At 44.3% G+C, this 19,898-nt stretch overlaps 1 long non-coding RNA gene and 1 pseudogene across 2 annotated transcripts; both read left to right on the top strand.

Annotated features, from left to right (window-relative positions):
• Window positions 1-1,714: 1,714 nt before the first annotated feature.
• On the top strand, window positions 1,715-19,264 carry LOC134738149 (uncharacterized). Of its 2 annotated transcripts, none has more exons than XR_010123724.1 (3): window positions 1,715-1,910; window positions 10,465-10,585; window positions 19,230-19,264. It is a non-coding gene; the product is annotated as an uncharacterized LOC134738149 (long non-coding RNA). The 2 variants fall into 2 exon arrangements; XR_010123723.1 differs by lacking the exon at window positions 19,230-19,264 and adding an exon at window positions 17,750-18,374.
• On the top strand, window positions 17,141-17,224 carry LOC129013489 (small nucleolar RNA U3; annotated as a pseudogene).
• Window positions 19,265-19,898: the final 634 nt, after the last annotated feature.

Raw genomic sequence — 19,898 nt, 5'->3', positions numbered from 1 at the left:
TTTTTAATGAAATCCAAGTATATTTAAATGTAAAATTCAAATCAAATATATTAAAAAGATGAAATTCAAATCACCAGTGACCTCACAATCACTCCTGGCAGTCTTCAACAAATCATGGAAAACTGAAGAAGTGGTAGGTGACCAGGGATGAACAAATGACCTGAATGTCAAACCAGTGGAAAAGTCAAGCACAGCATGCCTGGTCCTATGGAGAACACACAGGCTTGATGAGCAGGTAGCAACCTAGGTTCACATCCTAACTCTGCCAGTTACCTGAGGTCCTACAACTAGCGCCTTGCCAAATCCACAGCCCCAGTTGCCTTGTCTGTAAAACGGGTACAAGGCCATCTGCCTCAGAGTTGGTGGCGGATTGAGAAGATAGCTAAAATGTCCAGTACAGTTAGCCAGCCCCCAGCCAAATGTTAGGTTTCTTTTCTGCTCTATTCCATAATGCTATATAATATGCTGGATTTAGAGAGGATATGCCTGCCTTCAGGAAGGCATGCTTTCTGACTGTTTTTCCAGAGGCAATGAATTTTTATCTCACCATCCACAACCACACGTGGCCCTCCTTGCTTGAATGAGACATTCCAGATGTCAATGATACCGTACACAGGCCCCTGATAGAAACATTCCGTACAACTGGAGGTGCTAGCCATCCTTGCCTTGTAGAGAAAATGATCAGAATGTGAGTGGAGCAGGCCAGTCACCCTACTTCCTGCCTCCACCACTATAGGAGCAGAACATAAATGTGTCAAAGAAGGGAAGGAGCTGCTCTTGCCTTGCTGGGTTTCTCCTTCCTTCTCTTTTCTGTCGCTCCTAGCCCAGCTCAGGAAGCAGGAGAAAAATAACCAAAGGCAAGAAGACAGAAAGCATCTATTTCCCCATACTTTGACCACAGGAGTGAAAACAAGTGTCTCATTGCTAATTAAATGTCAGGTTGGTGATGTCCTGGTGGGGTGGGGTGTACACTTTGGAGACAGGTGTGGCTGTCACACCAGGGTGTTAGTCTCAGTGTTCTTCAGCGGAAGCTCCCCAACTTGATCTGTCAGAAGCATTTACTCATAGGGACCAGAATTTAGGTCTCAGGGCCCAGTGTCCCCTTTCAGATCATGACCTCAAAGAAATGGTTTTGAGCTGCAAGGAAAACAAGCCAGGCTACCAAGACTTGTCTGTGGGTCTTCAGGTGCCAGGAAGCCTGCCTCTCAGGTGCTGCTGATCTCTAATAACCGGATTTTCATCTTCCAGTTTCAGAGATCTAAACCACTCATGCCCTGAAAATATCTCAATTCCAAAGCATTTCTCTTTGCCTGGGTAAATTGGGGTATAAACAGCTACCTCCTGCTTTTATAAATTCTGTTCAGCTAGGAATTCGAAGACACCAGAAACTTGGAAAAGACTTGCTGAGAAGTCACTGCCCCATAACTTTTTCCTGATCTTAAGGGTCAGCCCAGGGCTAAGCTGACCCTGTATAGCACTGACTGGCCTTGTGTTCTGGCACTGGGGCTGCATTCACCTTTAATTTCACGCTCACAGAGTAGGGAATGCTTCTGTGAACCGGCCTTGAAAAAGCTTTACAGAATCTACAGTCTAGATGTTCTCTGCCTGTCCTGTTTGCCTGTTATGTTTCAAGAATGTGACCCAACAGCCTCCACACCCAGATGACTCAGCCCTAGCTTTAACGAGTGTTTTTCAGGCCTTTCTGGGGCAGGGCCTCTTCAGTCATGTCGGCCAGGTGCTTCCCAGGCCAGCACTGCCCCGCCCCTGCATGAGCCGGGGATGGGAGTTTGGAAACTGCTCCCCATAGGCGGCCGGAGAGGAACGTGAATCTTTGTCTGTTTCACTCCTCAGCAGCTCACTCTTGGTCCCAGGAGGAAAACAAGAAGGTTAACCAGGCACAACCCAGAGGTGTAAGTCAGAGGTTAGGAAAAACGTATGTGGTGGGATTGGTTTTAGAGCTGGCCACCTAGCTTCCTGTTGCTTTGAGAAAAAGAGGTTGATATCAACTAGGGGTTGTGTGAAGAAGCCTGTCTTTTAGCTAATTGGCCTTTGATGTGTGGGACATTCAAGTTGCTCAAAAAACAAAGCCAAAAAATAAAAATTGGTTAAACTTCTAGGGGTAAAATGGAAGAAATAAATAATACTTAGCAACTCAGAGATTCTCAGAGACTGGCTAAAAAAGAGATGGAGAGAAAAAGAGATTCCTGTGCTCTAGAGCCATGACAAAACTGGATAAACAGCCTCAGAAGAGACATTAATGAATTCTCTTTAAATGTGTGCTCCTCTTTGAAAAGGAATTGCTTAGGGAAGGTGTATGTCTTAATTACTACTCTTACTAAATGGGAAAACTTTAACCGATCCTTGCTCTTTGGTAAAGATGATTAGATGTTAAAAATTCAGGCCTCCTTGCAAAAATGCAAATACATTCCATTTATTAGTGAGCTGTAAAAAAGCAGACTTAACTTAAACAATAATAACTTTTATGAAAAGAGATGAAATGCAAGTGCAATTCACACATTCACCAATGATTCTTCGGTTTGCTGCACGTTGTCTGTGAATCATCTAACACAAAACAGCTGTAAGGCCTCTCTGCTCTAAGGACATAATGAGTTCTGCCAGGAACTGCAACCCAGCTTGTGGTCTAGTTGTTGATAGAATTTGCATAATACGTGCTCTTGCCAACCAGGCCTACCCTGCAGGGTCGCTGTTCATGCCCTCCTGCAGGCCCTGGGTGGACGTATTTGGGGCTGGCTCTGGCCCCAGCAGGAAGCACAGGCCTCCCGGTTGCTCTTGCCAAAGTGTTGCCTGATTCCTGGCCACACTCATAGGTTTGTTTGCTTTGTTGGAGGAGGGCCTTTTAATTTGATATAATTTCAATCTTGCAGAAAAATTACAAGAACAATAGAAGGAATTCCTACAATCCTTTATCCAGAGTCACTGATGGTTTGCATTTTTGTCTTATCATTCTCTATCCATAAATATATATGTGAGAGATATATATATATGTGATATATATATATAGAGAGAGAGAGAGCGCTCACTGAACCATTTAAGAGTAAATTGTTGGTTGAGCACAGTGGCTCATGGCTATAATTCCAGCATTTTGGGAGGCCAAGGCAGGAGGATTGCTTGAGGTCATGGGTTTGAGACCAGCCTGGGCAACATAGGGAGACCCCTGTCTCCACCAAAAATAAAAAAGTTAGCTGGACATGGTGGCATGTGCCTGTGGTCCCAGCTATTCAGGAGGCTGAGGTGGGAGGATCACTTAGGCCCAGGAGGTTGAGGTTGCATTGCAGAGTGAGCCATGATCGTGCCACTATACTCCAGCCTGGGCAACAGAGTGAGACCTGTCTCAAAAAAAAAGAAAGAGTAACTTGAAAACTTCAGTGTGCTTTTTTTTTTCTTTTTTTTTGAGATGTAGTCTCACTCTGTCGCCCAGGCTGGAGTGCAGTGGCACAATCTCGGCTCACTGCAACCTCTGCTTCCTGGGTTCGAGTGATTCTCCTGCCTCAGCCTCCCGAGTAGCTGAGATTACAGGCAGGTGCCACCACACGTGGCTAATTTTTTGTATTTTTAGTAGAGATGGGGTTTCACCGTGTTAGCCAGGATGGTCTCGATCACCTGACCTCGTGATCCGCCCTCCTCAGCCTCCCAAAGTGCTGGGACAAAAAAGACAAAAATGCAAACCATCAGTGACTCTGGATAAAGGATTATGGGAATCCCTTCTATTGTTTTGTAGAGACCCTGTCTCTTAAAAAAAAAAGTGGGGGGTGCTGGGACAGGGTCTCACTCTGTCACACAGGCTGGAGTGTAGTAACACAATCCTAGCTTACTGTAACCTCAAACTCCTGGGCTCAAGTGATCCTCCTGCCTCTGCCTCCCAAGTAGCTGGAACTACAGGCACTTGCCACCGTGCCTGGTAAAGTTTTACATTTTTTTTTCCAAAAATGGGGTCTCATTATGTTGCCCAAGCTGGTCTCAAACTCCTGGACTTAGACAATCCTCCCACTTTGGCCTTCAGTGTGCATTTTCCAAGAACAAAGACACTCTCTTATATTCCCTTACATTTTCTTACATGGTACAGTTAACACAATCAGGAAATTAAGTATTAATACAGTACTACTATCTATCTCATCCATTGCCCTAACAAGGCTTTTACTTGTTTTTCCTGTGTCCAAGATCACACAATAGCATTTTGTTGCCAGGTCTATTTATTTTCCTTCTCCAAGCATCTTACTGGAAGGCACATGATATTGGATATTGGATATTGGTTTATGCCAATATAGTGATGTAAGGTTTGATGACTTGATTAAAGTGGTGTCTGCCACTGTGGAGTTATTATTTTTCCTTTGTAACAAATAAGTAATTTGTGGCAGCATACTTTGCAACTGTATAATTATCCTATTTCTTATCAAACATGTACTCACCAGTTTTAGCATTCACTGATGATTTTCTCCCTTCGTCATTCCTTCTATATTTATTAGCTGGCATTCTACTGTAATGAAGAGATTTCCACCAGGCATAGCGGCTCACACCTGTAATTCTAGCACCTTGAGAGGCCAAGGCAGGAGGATCACTTGAGTTCAAGAGGTTAAGACCAGCCTGGGCAACATAGTGAGACCCTGTCTCTACAAATAATTTAAAACAAAAATTAGCCAAGCATGGTGGTACATGCCTGTAGGCCCAGCTATTTGGGAGGCTAAGGTGGGAGGAACGCTTGAGCCCAGGAGACCAGTGCTGCAGTGAGCTATGATTGTGCCACTGCACTCCAACCTGGGCAACAGAATGAGACCCTGTCTCAAAAAAAAAAAAAAAAAAAATTTAAAGAGAGATTTCCCCTCCCTTCCATTTTTAAAAAAATGCATTTATTTATTTATATCTATATGGATTCTTATTTTATTCAATGGGATAAGGCCCATTACAAATATTATTTATTCTGATACTTAAATTGTTTCAGATTCGGCCAGTTAGGAGTCTCTCCAAACTGGCTTCTGAGTCCTTACAACATCCCATTTTTCTTGGAGCACTTCCTTACATTTTGGCACAAGATGTTTCAGGCTAATCCTCTCCAGCTTTTCCTGCTCCAGCTTTGGAATAAACCATTTCTCAAAGATCCCTGGTTCCTTTAGTGAAGCACGATATTTAGAAACCAAGACCTGGGTGCTTAACATGCTCATTCCTATTGGTGTGTCATTGCTTGTAGGCCCTGTCAGAAGACAGGATTAGGCAATAGATTATATACACACATATATACACACAGAAATAGCTATAGAGACATAGATGTATATTAGAAAACATGAATTCGTACTGATTAACTCCAGTTCCAATGCAATAAACTTTCCATATTTGTAACTTCTTTCCCCAGCAGTGAAAAATCTGGTTCCCCTTAGCCTTAAGCTCAAGAGTACACAGAATGTAGTTTCAGAATTGCTAGTCCATAGCACTGCTAAAAGTAAACCTAACCAGAGTTCAATTTGCTAACCCTTTTTTTTTTTTTTTTGAGACAAAGTCTTGTTCTTGTCGCCCAGGCTGGAGTGCAATGGTGTGATCTTGGCTCACCGCAACCTCTGCCTCCTGGGTTCAAGCAATTCTCCTGCTTCAGCCTCCTGAGTAGCTGGGACTACAGGCACCTGCCACCACGCCCTGCTAATTTTTTGTATTTTTAGTAGAGATGGGGTTTCACCATGTTGGCTAGGCTGGTCTCAAACTCCTGACCTCAGGTGATCCGCCTGCCTTGGCCTCCCAAAGTGCTGGGACTACAGGCATGAGTCATCGTGCCTGGCCTGCTCACATTTTTAAAGGTAAAATTTATATATATAGAAATGCACAAGTCCTAAGTATACAATTCAACAATTTTTTATAAATAGATACACCCTTGTGACTTATAGTTTTTTTGTTTTTTGTTTTTTGTTTTTGACACAAGGTCTCATTCTGTGCCCAGGCTGGGGTGTAGTGGTTGACCATGGCTCACTGCAGCCACCACCTTCCAGGCTCAAGTAATCCTCTCACCTCAGCCTCCAGAGTAGCGAGGACTACAGGAGCACACCACCATACCTGGCTAATTTTTGTAAAGATGGGGTTTCACCATGTTGCCCAGACTGGTTTCAAACTCCTAGGCTTAAGCAATATGCCTGCCTTGGCCTCCCAAAGTGCTGGGACTACAGACATGAGCCATCACACCTGGCTCATACTTCTTTCCTTTCTTCTGCTTCTGCTTCTTCTTCCACTTCTTCTGCTTCTTCTTCTGTTTCTTTTTCTGTTTTTCTGCTTCTTCTGCTGCTTCTTCTGCTGCTTCTTCCTTCTTTCTTTCTTTCTTTTTTTTTTTTTGGTAGAGATGGGTTCATGCTATGTTGCCCAGGCTGGTCTCGAACTTCTAGACTCAAGCAATCCTTCCTGCCTCAGCTTCCCAAAGTGCTGGGGTTACAGGCACTAGTCACCATGCCCTGCCTAAATCTTGCTTCTTTTTTTCCAGTTTCTTGATGATTACAGTCCTGTCTTCCAGTGACAGCCCGAGAGAGGAGCTGGTGAGGTTTCCTCACGAGGTTTCCTTGTGAGCGTGACTGAGATAGACAGGAACCATGTGTCTTGTGGGTGATTAGTAAATGTGAAACTACTTAGCCCACCCAGAAGATATGGCACATGGCCAGAGTTAGGAGGACAAAGAGAGAAGGTAGGTGGGCTCTTATGCACACTGAAACACTTATTAATGACTCTCAGTAGTGCAAAGGCAAGAACTCTGGTGCAGGGTAGAAACTATGGTTCCTCAGAACCAGGAAGTTACACCCAGGTTAATATTTAGATAACAGTGGGGTTGTAATAGCTTATTTTCCAGGCTCCCTAATGAAAAGAGTCAGTGTGGTTCAATCATCAGAGCTTCTGAAAAGGCTCTTTGACATGAAGGCACTTAGCTCTGCTCTTCATGTTGGCCCTTGACTATGTTAACAGTTTAATAAGCAGTTGCTTGTTCTGTCTGTGGCTTTGGTGTGCTTGAATTCCTCCCAACAAGGCTAAAAGCTCCTTGAGGGAGGTGACAGTATCATGCATTTTTCTGTTTTCGTACCTTGTCAGGTGACCAGGAAATGTCTAGTAGATACTTCTGAATTGAATTGAGTCTTCTCAGTCACCTTGACAATTTCTTGTTTCTATTGTATCTGACTTCCTAGTGAGTAGGCACTCACACTGGCTGAATACATCATAAACCAATTCCACTAAATTGTTGCTAATCAAATTGTTAGCCCTTTCAGGAATCTGTGTTTTAGAAGATGACAATAATGAATGAGCGATGCTTACTAATCCAAGTAGAATTGACCCAGTAGTGGAATTACAGGCAATAGGGAGCTGGGGGGAGAAGGACTTTGATGAGCAGGGGGCTCCTTGCTGCCTCACCAGTCATGCCACATCACCTGTGTCACTCTTCCCTGAGGTCACAGACTGTTGGACCATAAAGGGATCATTATCTTTTTCTGATGGACCTCTTTTGCTCTCCTGACTCTTCTCTTTCCTATTCAATTTTAGTTTGTTTCCTTTGGTCCAACAGCAAATTGGCTGTGGCACCTTCTTCTAAAGAGCCCTGTAGATACCAGCATCTCTTGCCAGGATCTCCTAGTGGAAACCTTCTACGCTTTCTGCTTTTATCCCCTCTAGCAAGACTGTGCAGACACTAGCAGGCAGGCAACCAGGGCCTCTGTAGGGCTAGGATCCCCTCCACAACAGGCCAGATTCATTCCGGAATTTAGTTCCAACTCTGTAGATCCTAGATTTGCTCAGCTGCTCAGTGGTGTGGGTTCTGCCTCTGCCTGCCTTCCTCTGCTGCCCTGACCCTGGTCGAGCCCTCACTGACTCTTACCTAGATTATTTTAACACCTACTTCCTAATGAGTCTACCTGCCACTGGTTGTGGTAAAATGTATAACTATTTGGGCCGTGATCCCAAATTTACGATTAGCCTCCTACTGGGGCCACCACTGGCCCCACTACTCCTTGAGAGGTATGTGCAGGTGACAAGTCTAGGGAAACAGACCATTTAGTACCCCACTTAGAACTCCACCCAAACAAGCTAGACTAGGCCACAGCTGAACTTGGTGGGGGATCTTATTTGGATCCAAGGCTAATGGTTGTCTGGCAAACTTGGCTTCAATTAGAATCATCTGGGGAACTTTAACAACTACCAACATTTCATGATGAAATTTTGCTGTGTTAAAACAAATTTTTAGAAAACAAAATAAATAGGGCTGGGTGCGGTGGCTCACGCCTGTAATCCCAGTACTTTAGGAGGCCGAGGCAGGCAGATTACTTGAGGTCAGGAGTTCGAGACCAGCTGGCCAACATGGTGAAACCCCCATCTCTACTAAAAATACAAAATAAATTAGCCTGGCATGGTGGTGGGCACCTGTAATCCCAGCTACTCTGGAGGCTGAGGCACGAGAATTGCTTGAACCTGGGAGGAGGAGGTTGCAATGTGCTGAGATCATGCCATTGCACTCCAGCCTGGGCAACAGAGTGAGACTCCATCTCAAAAAAATAAAATAAAATAAAAATAAATAAATAATAAATACCAATGACCAGCCACTACTCCCCGAGTTTTGACTTAATTAGATTATTAGACTGGGATGAGGTCTAAGCATGCTTGTTCTTTTTTTTTTTTTTGTGTGTGTGTGTGACAGAATCTCGCTCTGTCGCCCAAGCTGGAGTGCAGTGGCTCAATCTCAGCTCGCTGCAACCTCTGCCTCCCGGTTTCAAGCAATTCTCCTGCCTCTGCCTCCTGAGTAGCTGGGACTACAGGCACACGCCACCATGCCCAGCTAACTTTTGTATTTTTAGTAGAGACAGGATTTCACTATGTTGGCCAGGCTGATCTCAAACTCCTGACTTCGTGATCTGCCCACCTCGGCCTCCCGAAGTGCTGGGATTACAGGCGTGAGCCACCGCACCCGGCCTATTCTTTCTTTTGAAATGAACTTTCATAAAAGCACAAAAGCACTTAAGTCCAAAAAAAAGGTTACAAGTTCATTATCAGTATATTTTACATATTATTACAAATTTCCATTACAGTTTTAATTGCTGCAAAATGTCCAGTGTAGTAAGCACCTGCCATTTGTTGAAGGTTTAATTTGTTTCCAATTTTTAGCAATTATGAAAGGAATCATAATGACAGCAACTGTCACATATATTTTCTTTAAAAAATAGTTCCTTAAGAAAAATTCTCAGAAGTTTTATTGCTGAACAAAATGGTATGAAAATATTTTTGGCTGGGCAAGGGGGCTCATGCCTGTAATCCCAGCACTTTGGGAGGTTGGGGTAGAAGGATCGCTGAGGCCAGGAGTTCAAGACCAGCTTGGCCCAAGATGGTGAAACCCCATCCCTACAAAAAAAAAAAAAAAAAAAAAAAAAATTAGCAGGGCATCATGGCATGTGACTGCAGTCCCAGCTACTCAGGAGGCTGAGTTAGGAGGGTTGCTTGACCCAGGGAGGTCAAGGCTGCAGTGAGCCATGATCATGCCACTGTACTTCAGCCCAAGTGACAGAGCTAGACCCTATCTCAAAAAAAAAATTAAAAAACATTTTAGACTTTGGTATTGTCAAATTGCTTTTCAAAGGGTTCTTAACCAATTTATACTCATTCCAGAATAAAAGAAACGTTCTATTTATCCAGCATTGGATATTTGCTAAAATAACAAAACATTTCTTCTATACTTCAGTATATATGGCTATACACTAAGCAGCATAAACGACATCTCGGTTAACAATGAACGACATATATGATGGTTGTCCCATAAGATTATAATGGAGCTGAAAAATTCCTATTGCCTAGTGTCATCATAGTTCTTGTAATGTAGTAGCATGACACATTACCTTTTCTATGTTTAGATGTGTTTAGATACACAAATACCATTGTGTTAGGATTGCCTGCAGTGTTCAGTACAGTAACACACCGTATAAGTTTATAGCTTAGGAGCAAGAATAGGCTTTATAGTGTATCCTAGCTGTGTAGTAGGCTATATCATCTAAGTTTGTGTAAATAAACTCTGTGATGTTCATCTAATGATAAAATCACCTAACAATGCATTTCTCAGAACACATCCCTGTCTCTTATAAGTGATGCATTACTATGCGTGAGGCTTAGGTATTCTTTAAAAGCTCCCCAGGCAATTCTAAGGAGGAGTCTGGGTAGAAAACAAGTGGTCTCCACTGGAAGTCAGCCAAATTATTGTAGCCTCTTTTCCTCAGCTCCTGGAGATCTTTTGCTCTGATAGCAAAAGGCACAGGAAGAGAACCTCAAGGAAGGCTGGGCAAGGTGACATATGCCTGTAATCCCAACATTTTGGGAGGCTGAGGAAGGAGGATCACTTGCATCGGGAGTTTGAGGTCTCACTATGTTGCCTAGTGACATCATAGCTATTGTAATATAGTGGCACAACACGTTACCACGTACCACTTCACCTGGCTAATTTTTTATTTTTTGTAGAGACAGGGTCTCACTGCGTGCCTGTAGTGCCAGCTACTCAGGAGACTGAGGTGGGAGGATCTCTTGAGCCCAGGAGGTCGAGGCGGCAGTGGCCCGTGATTGCACCACTGTACTCAAGTCTGTGAGTATCTCAAAACAAAAACAAAAACAAAAACAAGGAAATGGGCACTAAGGGAAAGAAGAGGTTTCTTCTTAAGGCCTAGGGCCAAGCCAAGCCATCCTCTCTGAGTTTTCCTAGGGAGGGGTTCTTCTCTAGCTGCCTGGATTTGGAAAGAGACCCAGGAAAGGGAAAACAAAACAAGAAAAGGATATGCGGTGCATAGTCAAGAGCTTAGATCCTCTCCCCCAGCTTGCAGTCTGCCTTCCAGCCCTTGGCCCTGACTCCCAGAAGCCTCTGGCTGTGCTAACATCCCCATCAAATGTGCCTCCATGCCTCCTCCATACTCCATCCCCATACTTTTTATGGGGAAGCACTACTGTTGCATCCCAAATAACACAGAAATAAATATGGCAAAATTGGAAAGTTCCCCTCACCAATCCCCGCTTCCACTCCCTTGCCCAGAAATAACCTGATAATAGTTTAGTGTGTATCCTTCAAGACCTTTCTCCCCCTCCTCCTCCCCCTCGTCCTCCCCCTCCTCCTCCTCCTTCTTCTTCCTAGATGTTTTTCTATCAGCTTATCAAGTCTAACATGTGAAATAGTGTGTGCCTGTGTGTGCATACAAATTGTTTTAATCCATACGTGGGATCATGCTATATGTAGTTTTCTCCAACTTGCCTTTATCATTAACAACATAGCATAGACTTCTTTCCATGGTGGTTAATATAGAGCTGCCTCATTTCTTTCCATGGCTGTGTGATAATCCATGGTATATGATTATATATAATTTTTTTTTTTGAGACAGAATCTCACTCTGTTGCCCAAGCTGGAGTTCAGTGGTGTGATCTCGGCTCACTGCAACCTCCACCTCGCGGGTTCAAGTGATTCTCCTCCTGCCTCAGCCTCCAGAGTAGTTGGGACTACAGGCGCATGCCACCATGCCCAGCTAATTTTTGTATTTTAGTAGAGACGGGGTTTCACCATGTTGGCCAGGTTGGTCTCGAACTCCTGACCTCAAGTGATTCACCTGCCTCAGCCTCCTAAAGTACTGGGATTACAGGCGTGAGCCACCGCACCCAGCCGATTATATATAATTTAACACTTCCTGTTGCTTGATGTTTTCGTTGTTTCTTTTTCTCTTTGATGACAATGCTATAATGAACACCTTTGTATGTATCTTTGTGCTATCTACCTGGCTTTGAGTATTGCCACTGCAGAAAATTCTTGATGTTGGGCCCCAATTAAGCAAGCAGACCCCAAGGTATCTCTGCTGCCCTAGGACTCCTTTAGACTCTGGCAGAACAGCAGCCTGCCTCAGTTCCCACACTATGATCCTGCACTTGTGGTTGAAGACGAACCTGTGGCACAGCCTGCCAGAGTTCTGAAAACTGCTCCCTGCCCCATCATGGAGAGGTGCAAAAATTACAGACCCATATCCTGTGTCCCTCTGTCCACTGGGAGGAAAGAAAGAGCATCAACTCCTCCAAAAGCAATCTAGCTGGAGAAAGTGTGCAAGTGGATTTCTAGCAATGTTTTTCAGGATTTTTGCTCTTTTGCTTGTGGGATGGGAGAGAATCAGTGAGACAGAGGATACAAGGAGCTCAAGTGGCAGTAGCAGTCCAAGCCAGCAGAGGGAATAAGGGAGTGTGTGTGTGTATGTGTGTATGTTTTGTGTATATGTGCATGTGTGTGTATTATGTGTGTATGTGTGCATGCGTGTGTGCGTGTGTGTGGATGTCTATATGTGCATGTGTGCATTTGCATGTGTGTGTATATGTGTGTATGGGTGTACATGTGCAGGTGTATGTGTGTGTGCACGTGTGTGTATATGTGTGTGTAAGTGTGTTTTTTTATGTGTATGTGTGGTGTGTAGCCATGAACAGAGACAGGCAACCCCTGAAGGAATATGTTGTACTTTTGTCCTTTAATATTTTCAAGCCTGCTGGTCCTGCAAAAAGCAGTAAGAGCTAATGAGAAGCAGGTGTAGTTGGGGAAACAGGAAATCTGGTTCAATTTATGACTTCACTGCGGCCTGCCATGGAGTTTTGAGCAGCTTTAGTTTGCTGCTCCATTTCTCATCTCTCTCTTCTCTGGAGGTGCCATCTGCACCGTTAGGATGCAGGATTTGGCTTTCTTGCTTTTCCTGAAAATAGTACTAGTGCCATTGGCTGTTAAAAGTGGGATATGGGCCAGGTGCGATGGCTCACACCTGTAATCCCAACACTTTGGGCGGCCGACATGGAAGGACTGCTTGAGCCCAGGAGTTCAAGACCAGCCTGGGCAACATAGTGCGACCTTGTGTCTACATAAAAGTTTACAACTTAGCCATGTGTGGTGGCATGCACCCGTAGTCCCAGCTATTCAAGAGCACAGGAGGTCAAGACTGTAGTGAGTTCTGAGCTTTGCCATTTGTGTGAGATGTTTGCTGCATCTGGCCTGCCCACTTAGAAACTGTCTTCTTCCTTACTTTCTGGACACACAGAAAGAGCATATGTTTGTAGTATTAAAGGTAGAGGATGAACTTCCTGTGTGGCAGCTCTCCTGAAATGTATTCTTGCACTCAGAATGCAATGGCAGATGTTGAGCTGCTCTCACAACCCTTCAGAAAGTCTTCAGGGAATGCTGGTGTGCTCTCTGTCAGAGCATAACAGTAAACAAGGCTGCCGCTCCTTTAAGCAGAGATGAGCTAAGTTTTGGTAGTATTTAAGTCGGCTCATGTAAAAGTAATTTGTGTAAACAAATCAGGATTTAAAACAACTTTTTATTGAAGTGTAACATATATACATCAAAGAGCACACCTCATCAGTGTACAGCTTCGTGAATTTTTACAAAGTGAACTCATTACATAAGCCAAGAAGTAGAACACTAGCGGCACCCTAGCCAACACCCTCATTCCCCTCCCAGTTACTAGTCCTGTGGGTTATAACCACTCACCTACATTCTAAAAAAAAATTTTTTTTTTTTTTGAGATGAAGTCTTGCTCTGTTGCCTAGGCTGGAGTGCTGTGGCATGATCTCGGCTCACTGCAACCTCTGCCTCCTGTGTTCAAGCGATTCTCCTGCCTCAGCCTCCTGAGTAGCTAGGACTATTGGCACACGCCACCATGTCCGGCTAATTTTTGTATTGTTAGTAGAGATGGGGTTTCGCCATGTTGGCGAGGCTGGTCTTGAACTCCTGACCTCAGGTGATCCACCCACCTTGGCCTCCCAAAGTGTAAATTCTAAAACTTTATATTAATTTTGCCTGCTTTTGAACTTTATGTATAATGTATTTGTGGAATTTATTCACATTGCACATAGATCTTGTTATTTATTCTCATTACTATATGGCATTCCATTATATAAATATACCATGTATTTATCCATTCTATGTGGATGGAATTTGAGGTTTTCTTCAGTTTGGGCTATTACAAATTATGAACTATCTTGTACCTGTCTTTTGGTGCTCGTCTGCATGCATTTCTGTTGGCCAGATTCATAAAAGTAGAACTTCTGTGTCACATTGTAGGCATACAGTCAGTTGGTGGACACCGGAAATCGCAGTGTATGAGAGTTAGGAACATGTTTTTGATAGGAGAAAGAACACAAGGCTAAAATCAGGCCCCAGGCTTCTGGTCCCCTCCCAGGGTTGGCTTACAGGGAAGCCAAAGCAAACCACCTACCCTCTGTGTCTCCTCAACTATAAATTGGAAATAATTAGTACCTGCTCTGTTCCTTGTGGGATGGGACAACCTTCCACAAAGACTCGCACTGCACAAATGTAGGCTGTCATTAAAACAGACGCAGAGGAGGAGGGAGATTTTAATGATTAATGAGAACTAAAGAATAACTATACTTATGTGAATTTCCACCTCCAATTAAGAATCCACAGATTAGATGAACTGCTCTGGTAGGTGGTGTTGTATTGCCAGAGGGGCCTGCAGTATTATTCCCTCAAATCACAACACAAAGTGCAACCTTCCAAACCTGTCCTCTCTATTTTGTTACAAGGTTCCTCAGCTATCTGGAAGTCTAGGGTTCCTCTCGGTTTCTTCTCTCAATCTCTAAATACCCCAACTTCCTCCTTCCCCCAGCATCAGCCTGCATTTGCCTGATCTGGAATAACTGGGCTCTGCCTTGTTGGACCAGATATGACACACTAGGAAAGCCGAAGGATAAAATCATTCCATGTCTTCTTATTATTATATTTAACTTTTTTAAAAAGATGGGGTCTCACTGTGTTGCTCAGGCTGGTCTCGAACTCCTGGGCTCAAGCAATCCCCCCATCTTGGCCTCTCAAAGTGCATGGATTACAGGTGTGAGCCACTGCACCCTGCCCTTCTTGCATTATTGAACATAAACGTTAAGTATTGCCAATGAGGTGCTTTGGTCCCACAGTGATACTAAAATTTCACAGGCGTTTATTCTATCAAAGGTTGTGCTAAGCTAAATCAGAGGCTGTAAAAAATAATAATTAGGCTGAGGCAGGCGGATCAACTGAGGTCGGGAGTTCGAGACCAGCCTAACTAACATGGAGAAACCCCGTCTCTACTAAAATACAAAATTAGCTGGGCATGGTGGTGCATGCCTGTAATTCCAGCTACTCGGGAGGCTGAAGCAGGATAATTGCTTGAACCTGGGAGGCAGAGGTTGCAGTGAGCCAAGATTGCATCATTGCACTCCAGCCTGGGCGACAAGAGCGAAATTCTGTCTCAAAAAAAAAAAAAAATTAATTAATTAATTGAAAGTAGTGTCCAAATCTCATCCATCCTATTGGTTTCCATGTACATAGTCATACAAGTAGGAGGCAGTGCCCTCTTATGGCCAATGCTACACGTGCATGGCTGTGGCTAAAGGATTGCCAACTCATGAGACTGGTTTTTCACTTGCGGCAGGCTCATCTTGGGGTTATTATCAGTCTTGAGTGAATCACATTTGAGGATTCATCCTCCCCTTTCTCTTTCAAGAAGAAAAATGAAATCCGTGATGGCTGATTTTATGCGTCAGCATGGCTAGGCTAGGGTGCCCAGTCGTTTGGTCAAACACTAGTCTAGATGTTGCTGGGAATATACTGTTTTTTTGTTTGTTTGCTTTTTGTTTTTTTGAGATGGAGTCTTGCTCTGTCACCAGGCTGGGGTGCAGTGGCATGATCTCAGCTCATTGAAACCTCCACCTCCTGGATTCAAGCAATTCTTCTGCCTCAGCCTCCCGAGTAGCTGGGTCTACAGGCGTGTGCCATCACAGCTGGCTAATTTTTTTTTTTTTTTTTTTTTTTTTGTACTTTTAGTAGAGACGGGGTTTCACCCTGTTGGCCAGGATGGTCTGGATCTCTTGACCTCGTGATACACCTGCCTCGGCCTCCCAAAGTGCTGGGATTACAGGCATGAGCCACCGCGCCTGGCTGAAGATATTGTTTTAGATGTGATGAATATTTAAATCAGTAGACTCTGAGTAAAGCAAATTACCCTTTATAATGTGGGTTGGCTTCATCCACTAAGTTGAAGGCCTTAAGAACAAAGACTGAGGTTTCCTGGAAAAAAATCCATTCTGCCTCAAGACTGAAATATAGAAACCCTACCTGAGTTTCCAGAGGGCAGATTTTGAATTTAAGATGGCAACACTAACTCTTCCCTGAATTTCTGGCAAGCCAGCCTGCTCTGCAAATTCCAGACTTACCAGTTTGCACAACTGGGTAAGTCAGTTCCTTAAAATAAATCTGAGTGTGTGTGTGTGTGTGTATCCCTGTGTGTTCACTTTCTCTGGAGAACCCTAACTGATACAAAACCCAACTCCAAAACCTATTTTGTGTCAGTGACATCATATTTAAATAACTATCAAGGGACCTGATGTATAGCAGTTGACCTTCTGGGTTCCAGTCCCGGCCCCACCCCACTTACTAGTTTCATGAACTTTTACTTAATCATGCTTAGTCTTGGTTCTTCATTTGTGTAAGGGAGAAAATGGTAGCATTTGGCCAGGCGCAGTGGCTCACACCTGTAATCCCAACATTTTGGGAGGCTGAGGCAGGCGGATCGCTTGAGCTCAGGAATTCGAGACCTGCCTGGGCAAAATGGCGAAACCCCATCTCTACAAAAAATACAAAAATTAGCCAGGCATGGTGGCACAATGCCTGTAGTCCCAGCTACTCAGGAGACTGAGGCGGGAGAACCACTTGAGCCCAGGAGGTGGAGGCTGCAGTGAGCCGTTTTTGTGCTACAGCACTCCAGCCTGGGCAACAAAGTGAGACCCTGTCTCAAAAAAAGAAAATACTAGTGTTTGCTGTAAAGATTAAACAAGAAAACACGTCCACTTAGAATAGTATCTCACTCAGAGTAGGTAGTCAATAAGTTAGTAGTTACTAAAATTATTGTGGGAAGCTGTCACAGAAGGGTAATTTACAAAGTGAGGAAAGCTAGCTAGTTTAGTTCACTTTCCTCCCCCACATTTCTCTCCCAAAACTCTCAGGTACAGACACAGGCAGCATCTGTTTTTCACTACAGCCTATTCCTGGGGTATATTATAAATGTATATCACACATTTCTTCTCAAGTGTCCTATCTCTTCCCATAGGAATCAATCAAATTTAAAAGTTGGGTTCCAAGACTATACTTTTAGAGATCATTTCTATAGTTTTTTACTAGAGAATTTTCTCTGAAGGTGTAGAGCAAAAAAAAAAAAAAGGTTCCAAATTCCAGATTGAGGACAAAATCATCAACGAAAGCATTGTTATGTCACAAAGGCAACTTCAGTACATCTTGGTAGTCATTTAAAACAATAAAGTTATTTTTTAAGTCTTCTTTTTTTTTTTTTTTTGAGACGGAGTCACTCTGTCACCCAGGCTGGAGTGCAGTGGTGTGATCTCGGCTCACAGCAAGCTCCGCCTCTTGGTAAGAGGTGAAGCCAGCTGAGCTTCTGGGTCAGGTGGGGGACTTGGAGAAGCTTTGTGTCTAACTAAAGGATTGTAAATGCACCAGTCGGCGCTTTGTGTCTAGCTAAAGGATTGTAAACGCACCAATCGGCACTCTAAAATGGACCAATCAGCACTCTGTAAAATGGACCAATCAGCAGGATGTGGGCATGGCCAAATAATGGAATAAAAGCTGGCCACCCAAGCCCGCAGTGGCAACCCACTTGGCTTCCTTTCCATGCTGTGGAAGCTTTGTTCTTTTCGTTCTTCACAATAAATTTTGCTGCTGCTCACTCTTTAGGTCTGCACTACCATTGTGAGCCGTAACACTCACTGCGAAGGTCTGCCGCTTCACTCCTGAAGTCAGCAAGACCACAAACCCACCAGAAAGAAGAAATTCCAGACACATCTGAACATCTGAAGGAACAAACTCCGGACACACTATCTTTAAGAACTGTAACACTCACCACGAGGGTCTGTGGCTTCATTCCTGAAGTCAGCGAGACTGAGAACCCATGGGAAGGAACCAATTCCGGACGCACTGGGTTCACGCCATTCTCCTGCCTCAGCCTCCCGAGTAGCTGGGACTACAGGTGCCTGCCCACCATGTCCCGGTAATTTTTTGTATTTTTAGTACAGACGGGGTTTCACCCTGTTAGCCAGGATAGTCTCGATCTCCTGACCTCGTGATCCACCCGCCTTGGCTTCCCAAAGTGCTGGGATTACAGGTGTGAGCCACTGTGCCCGGCCTTTTTTTAAGTCTCAATATGGGATTTCCATAAAACTTAATCCGTACTCCACAATGCAACTTTTTATAATCAATAAAATTGGCAAGTTTGTTTGCTTCCTAACAATTTAGAAGGACTTTCAGAAAATTTGGCTGGTCAAAACCTATTTTTACATCTAGCCAAATGGTTATCTCTAGATAAAGGGATTTGGGTTCATTTATATTTTCTTTTTCTTTTTCTTTTCTTTTTTTTTTTTTTTTTTTGAGATGAAGTCTTGCTCTGTCACCCAGGCTGGAGTGCATTGGCGCGATCTCGGCTCACTGCAAGCTCCGCCTCCTGGGTTCACGCCATTCTCCTGTCTCAGCCTCCCCAGCAGCTGGGACAACAGGCGCACGCCGCCACGCCCGGCTAATTTTTTTTTTTTTTTTTTGTATTTTTAGTAGAGACGGGGTTTCACCGTGTTAGCCAGGATGGTCTCAATCTCCTGACCTCGTGATCCGCCCGCCTCCGCCTCCCAAAGTGCTGGGATTACAGGCGTGAGCCACCGTGTCCGGCCATTTATATTTTCTTTTTTCTTTGCATTTAATTCAGCAATGCACCAGAAGGACTGACGAGACTCACTGGTTGTCCAGGCGTGGTGACTCATGTCTGAAATCCCAGTACTTCAGGAAGCCAAGGAGGGTGGATTGCTTGAGCCCAGAAGTTTGAGACCATGCTGGGCAACATGGCAAAACCCTGTCTCTACAAAAATTAGGTGTGGTGCCACACATCTGTGGTCCCAGCTACTCGGGAGGCTGAGGTAATAGGCTCACTAGAACCTGGGAGGTTGAGGCTGCAGTGAGCCAAGATCGTGCCACTGTACTCCAGCCTGAGTGGCAGAGCAAGACCCTATCTCAAAAATAAATTTTAAAAAAGAACGAATGGCAGGTTATATACTCACTACTAAGGTTTGTTACATCAAAGTATACATAGCAAAAGCAGCAGGAAAAAGACATGCATCAGCAGGGTCCAGAGAGGTTCAACACAGGTTTCCATTGTCTTTCGTTGTCTGAGGCCACACAGGAGTACTCGCTGTCTCGAGCAGTTAACTACAGGGACATATGTGGAATGTCTTTGCCCGTGAAAGCCTGTCTGAATCTCAGAGTCCAAGGCTTTTATGAGGAGCTGGTAATGTAAGTATATCTTGCTATGCAATTAGCCATGGCAAGCAAAACTCAGGACCCTAACAATGAAACCTCAATCTTGGTGTTTATGGAAAGCAACCTGACAAACCAGTATGGCATGGTTTGTTGCTCCAGTTGTATATAACAAAATCACCAATCAATAACACAAAGAACTCTCTAAGGACTATATTCCCAGTGACTGGCCAAGGGCTAATCATGGATCCCTTGGAGACCAGCAAGGTTATGCAACCTGGCCGGGCGCGGTGGCTCAGGCCTGTAATCCCAGCACTTTGGGAGGCCGAGGCGGGTGGATCACAAGGTCAGGAGATCGAGACCATCTTAGCTAACACGGTGAAACCCCGTCTCTACTAAAAATACAAAAAATTAGCCGGGCGTGGTGGCGGGCGCCTGTAGTTCCAGCTACTCTGGAGGCTGAGGCAGGAGAATGGCGTGAACCCGGGAGGCGGAGCTTGCAGTGAGCCGAGATCGCGCCGCCACTGCACTCCAGCCTGGGCGACAGAGCGAGACTCCGTCTCAAAAAAAAAAAAAAAAAAAGGTT

Source organism: Pongo pygmaeus, chromosome 15 (assembly GCF_028885625.2).
Source record: "Pongo pygmaeus isolate AG05252 chromosome 15, NHGRI_mPonPyg2-v2.0_pri, whole genome shotgun sequence".
NCBI lineage: Eukaryota > Metazoa > Chordata > Mammalia > Primates > Hominidae > Pongo > Pongo pygmaeus.
This window is presented reverse-complemented; position numbering and strand designations above follow the sequence as displayed.